Source organism: Hordeum vulgare, chromosome 2H (assembly GCF_904849725.1).
Source record: "Hordeum vulgare subsp. vulgare chromosome 2H, MorexV3_pseudomolecules_assembly, whole genome shotgun sequence".
Classification (NCBI taxonomy): domain Eukaryota; kingdom Viridiplantae; phylum Streptophyta; class Magnoliopsida; order Poales; family Poaceae; genus Hordeum; species Hordeum vulgare.
In genome coordinates, this window is record NC_058519.1 from 603,624,767 (window position 1) to 603,630,371 (window position 5,605).

A 5,605-nucleotide genomic window follows, 5' to 3' on the forward strand; every position below is an offset into this window, starting at 1 on the left:
GCGAGTCGAAAGCTTAAACATTATTTCCAGGAACACCCGATCACCGTGGTCAGTTCCGCGCCCCTCGGTGACGTCATCCAAAACCGGGAGGCAACAGGGCGAATCGCCAAATGGGCAATAGAGCTTGGGTCGCATCACATACAATATACCCCCCGCACGGCCATCAAGTCCCAGGCACTAGTTGATTTCGTTAACGATTGGACGGAGCTTCAGGCTCCGGAAGATCGGCCTAACCTTACCTATTGGACTATTTATTTTGATGGATCCAGGCAGTTGGAGGGCTCGGGGGCAGGTGTGGTGTTGTTATCCCCTCAAGGAGATAAGTTCTGCTACGTTCTCCGGCTCATGTTCCCTTGCACAAATAATGCGGCAGAATATGAAGCTCTGCTTCACGGTTTGCGACTGGCAAAAGAGATGAACCTAACCCGAGTCAGATGCTTTGGGGATTCAGATTTGGTGGCGCAACAGGTTTCGGGCACCTGGGACTCTCGAGATCCTATGATGGCGGCTTACAGGCGAGCTGTATCTGACGTGGCGGGCTATTTTCATGGGTACCAGGTTGATCATGTTAATCGGCGACTCAACGAAGCAGCTGATGCCCTCTCGCGACTCGGCTCACAGAGAAAACCGGTCCCCCCTAATGTTTTCTTGGATGTCTTGCATAAACCGTCTGTGACTGTACCCACGAAGGAGGAATTGGCGATACCAGATCCCGAGTCTCAGCTTGTGGCGGCTCTCCATGTCACTCCGGATTGGGCTCTTCCTTATCTGGCTTATCTCGCTCGTGGCGAGTTACCCACTGACGAAGTTTTGGCTCGCCAGATCGTTCGACGTAGCAAGTCCATGGTCATCATTAATGGCGAGCTATATAAACGAAGTGCTTCAGGGGTCTTTCAGCGGTGCGTTTCTTCCGAGGAAGGATGCATAATCCTAAATGACATCCATTCTGGAGACTGCGGGCATCACGCTGGGTCACGTTCTTTGGTATCAAAAGCTTTTCGACATGGTTTCTTCTGGTTGACGGCTCACGCAGATGCAGAAGATATAGTACGGCGGTGTGAGGGGTGCCAACGATATGGGAGACAGGCTCATGTGCTGGCTCAAGAATTGAGGATGATTCCCATTACTTGGCCTTTCGCGGTCTGGGGGCTGGACATGGTCGGTCCCTTTAAGATGTCCTCCAACAAGAAAACTCACTTATTGGTGGGGGTTGATAAGTTCACTAAATGGGTTGAGGCGGAACCTGTTGGGGCTTGCGATGCGGAGACTGCGGTCAAATTTCTGAAAAAGCTGATTTTCCATTTTGGATACCCACACAGTATTATCACGGACAATGGTACTAACTTGTCCCAAGGAGCGATGCTGGATTTCTGTTGCCGTGAACATATCCGGCTTGATATTTCTGCAGTTGCTCACCCGCAGTCAAACGGGCAAGCAGAGCGGGCGAATCAGGAAGTCCTACGAGGGATTAAACCTCGCCTCATGGTTCCCCTGGAAAGAACTCCAGGGTGTTGGGTTGAGGAACTACCTTCGGTATTATGGAGCATCCGGACCACCCCGAATCGATCCACGGGGTTCACCCCTTTCTTTTTGGTCTATGGAGCAGAAGCTGTCCTTCCTACCGACATAAGACATGATTCTCTTAGAGTCGCCGCATATGTGGAGCAAGATAATGAGTTGGCGCGTCAGGATTCCCTGGATGCCTTGGAAAAGGCGCGTGACTTAGCGGCAGCTCGTTCAGCTATCTATCAGCAAGATCTGCGGCGTTATCATAATCGCCGGGTTAAGAGTCGGGCTTTCCAGGAGGGCGACTTGGTACTTCGTCTGATACAAGATCGGGAAGGCATGCACAAGCTCTCGCCCCCTTGGGAAGGGCCTTTCGTCGTTAGCAAGAACCTCCGCAATGGCTCTTACTACTTGATGGATCTTCGGCCTGATCGACCGACTACGGAGGCTGAGTCAACTCGCCCTTGGAATATTGCCCATTTGCGGCCTTACTACACTTGAGTTCTTAAAAACTCCATGCTTTGTAAGTTTTTCAGTTTCATTATGAAGTAATAAAATGTTCCCCGACTTGGGGGCTTCTTCCTTAAAAAGAGCAATTTGTGTCATCCTATTGCGACCTTATGAGCCGACAGAACATGCATTTAGGGTGGGTGCACGAGCTTTCTGACTCGCCTCCCCCTGTCGCGACCGTATGAGCCGACGAAACCTGCATTTAGGGTGGGTGCACGAGCTTTCTGACTCGCCTCCCCCTGTCGCGACCGTATGAGCCGACGAAACCTGCATTTAGGGTGGGTGCACGAGCTTTCTGACTCGCCTCCCCCTGTCGCGACCGTATGAGCCGACGAAACCTGCATTTAGGGTGGGTGCACGAGCTTTCTGACTCGCCTCCCCCTGTCGCGACCGTATGAGCCGACGAAACCTGCATTTAGGGTGGGTGCACGAGCTTTCTGACTCGCCTCCCCCTGTCGCGACCGTATGAGCCGACGAAACCTGCATTTAGGGTAGGTGCACGAGCTTTCTGACTTGCCTCCCCCTGTCGCGACCGTATGAGCCGACGAAACCTGCATTTAGGGTGGGTGCACGAGCTTTCTGACTCGCCTCCCCCTGCCGCGACCGTATGAGCCGACGAAACCTGCATTTAGGGTGGGTGCACGAGCTTTCTGACTCGCCTCCCCCTGTCGCGACCGTATGAGCCGACAAAATTACTCGTGTTATGATTTAATCTTGGAGATTTTTATCCTTACTGCATGTTCGTTGAAACTATTTGTAGTTCTTTTGTTTTCATAGATAATGTGTTCAAGGTTTCATCCTTGGCGGATTAGGCATTGCAGAAGATTCTTATAAGGACTAACAAAATATTTCAAACCGCCTCAAAAGCGGTGTAAGGGTTTTTCTTGCAGAAGATGTCATCGAAAGATAGTACTGACTATTACATGGCTCTTGGGCCAAATTCAAGAAAAGTCTACTCCGCTAAGTCCTGGCGTGAGCTCTGACCAGCTTCGATTTGTAAATCGCCCAAGACCCAATTGCACCTGGACAAAGAAGCAAAATCGTCTTCATCGGTCAAGATTGATGCCAGGTCTGTTTCCCAGTCGAAGGGATTCTTGGGTCGCCGAGGAATTAGGTTGGTCACCACGAAGGTTGGCGGGCTGATTTTCTTATTCTTACCGTCATAAGCCGCCTGATACTTCGTTAAATCAAGACTGGCAGCGAGTTGAGTTGCAGCCAACCGAGAATCCTTGACAACTTTCTCGTAATCCTCTTCCACGAATTCCGAGCCATCGTCTTTGAGCTGAGGGAAGCCGGCGGCTACTTCTTCCAAATTAATCTCCGAAGCATACGCTAAGCAGCGACTCAGGGCCGTCAGGACGCCTTTCCGGGCGGCTGACCGAGTTAACTCGCCAATTTGGGGAGGAAGTGTGGTCAGACATCCAAGTACTTTCTTGATGGAAGTAATTGGCTCTTTTGCGCCCATTACAGCTTTGACGGTCAACACACTGCCTGTGTACAGTTGCTCTGTCAGTGTATAGATCGCCTTCAGCATCAACACACAGTCTTCTTGCAGGTTGGCAACTCTTGGACCTGGAATTTGATAAACCGGTAACTTAACGTCAGAAATTTGGCCCAAAGGAGGGGATAAGGTTGGAGATTTAGGTAAGGCTTACCGAAGATGGCTTGCGTCATGTTAGTGATATGACGCTTTAAGCCGGACAACTTGTTGGACAGTCGCCAGCTTTGCTTCAGCTTTTTCTGCTCTCTTCAAAGCCGCGTTTTGGTCAGCTTGAGTTTTTTCTAACTCGGCTTTGAGCTTTTCAAGTTCAACCAGAGCCAATTTGTATTTATCTTCCAACTGAGTTCGGGCATCTTGTTGATCAGCCTAATTTTTCCTTAAGTCGCCCAGCGCTAGTTCGGTCTGGGCAAGGTTTTCCTATTTAAAAAATAAAGTTTAAAACAAAGACAAGTCTCAGAATTATTGCAAGGCAATACCCCTGACACTTGGGGGCTAATGTATAATTTCTCAAGGGAAATTATACAGAAATCGAGACCCGGCTCATCATTTTACTGATGACCCGGCCCTTGGGGGTTACTGGTCGCGAAGCTTTTTAAAGACCCGGCTCATCTTTTACTGATGACCCGGCCCTTGGGGGTTACTGGGAATAATATAGAGTATAAAGTTTACCTCATGTTTGTCGTTTAACATCTTCAGCAGATTTTTCTCCATCTCATAGCTCGCTTCCACGCGACTTGCGAAGCCAGAACAGAGTTCTTTAAACTCCAGATTTGCATAGTCAGAAAGCTTCGCCTTGGAGAGCCCAGACTCGGGGATTGCTTGAGAGGAGGATGCTACGTGTTTGGACAGAACTGTCGCCGCCGGCTTGGAAAAGCCAGAACCAGTAATGACTACAACATCTGGGTCATCCGCTGTTGCCAATATGTTTGGCGATTCAGGGGCGTCCGCTGTTCCTTTGGGCGACTCAGGAAGATCCACTTGAATTGCCGGCTCAGCGTGACCCGGATGCTCTTGAGTCAGAGTTGATTTCCTTGGAAGTTCGGAAGTTGCGTCAGGGATTGATCCACTGGTTTTCCTTTTTTTTGGCTTGTGCCCTAACCAAAGGAGATAAACGTGTTAAGGAATTGAAAAAGATCATTATTCTCAAAAAGTCAAGGCAAAAGACTTACCCCGGAACTCAAATCATTGGTGGAAGTGTTGACATTGCTGAGTCGCCGAAAGAAGGGGGAGAATTCTGCAGGAATTATACATTAATAATGCAGGCGGGTTGCAGATGTAATCCAAAGCAGCACGAACAATGGTTGTTCTTATATAAAGAAGGTACCTCGCTTGTTTTTCTTTTGTTTGTTGCTGGCAAGCCAGATATTAGATCGCCGGAGTGACTTCGTGTCTTCCGGTTTGAGGCGTGCTGTATTCTCTTCAATAAGAAATTTGGGTCCAAAGGGGCATCTGGATGTGAGAAGGGGACTTTCCCACATATTCGCCGGGCCGGCTTAGGCGGGGAAGGAGATGAATCGGTGGAAACGGAAATTACCTCAACAGAGTCCTCTTGGCTTTCGTTATCTTCATTCTGTTACAAGAAGAATGGGAGATATGAATAATAGGTCAAAAGTAATAGGTGGCGAGTGAAAAGGGGACGGATTTGTACCTCTGAAAGTGCGTCGCCGGCTTGAGATACTTCGACTTCAGATGGCTCGGCCGCAGCAGATTTACCTTTGCCCTTGTTTTTCTTGGAGGGCGGCTTAGCAGTCTTCATGGCTTGCTTTTTAGGTCTCCTAGACCAGAACTTGTCGCCTTTCTGAAAAGATATATGACATGAAGTTATAATGACAATAAAACAGAAGGAATAAAGATCAAGGGCGGGTCAGCTTTGGTTACCTTGGGCGCCGGGTTGATCTTGCAGAAGGGCTTAAGGCCGACTTGGCCGCACTTTCCTGCGGGCTCGCCGGTCAGTTTTTTGATGATGGAGACGATGTCTTTCTCCGTTAATGCTGTGTGAAAGTAGCATTGGGGATGATCCAGAGTGCCGTCAAATTCACACATTAGACCATCTCGGCGGCTCAGAGGAAGAATCCGCCATTCGACCCA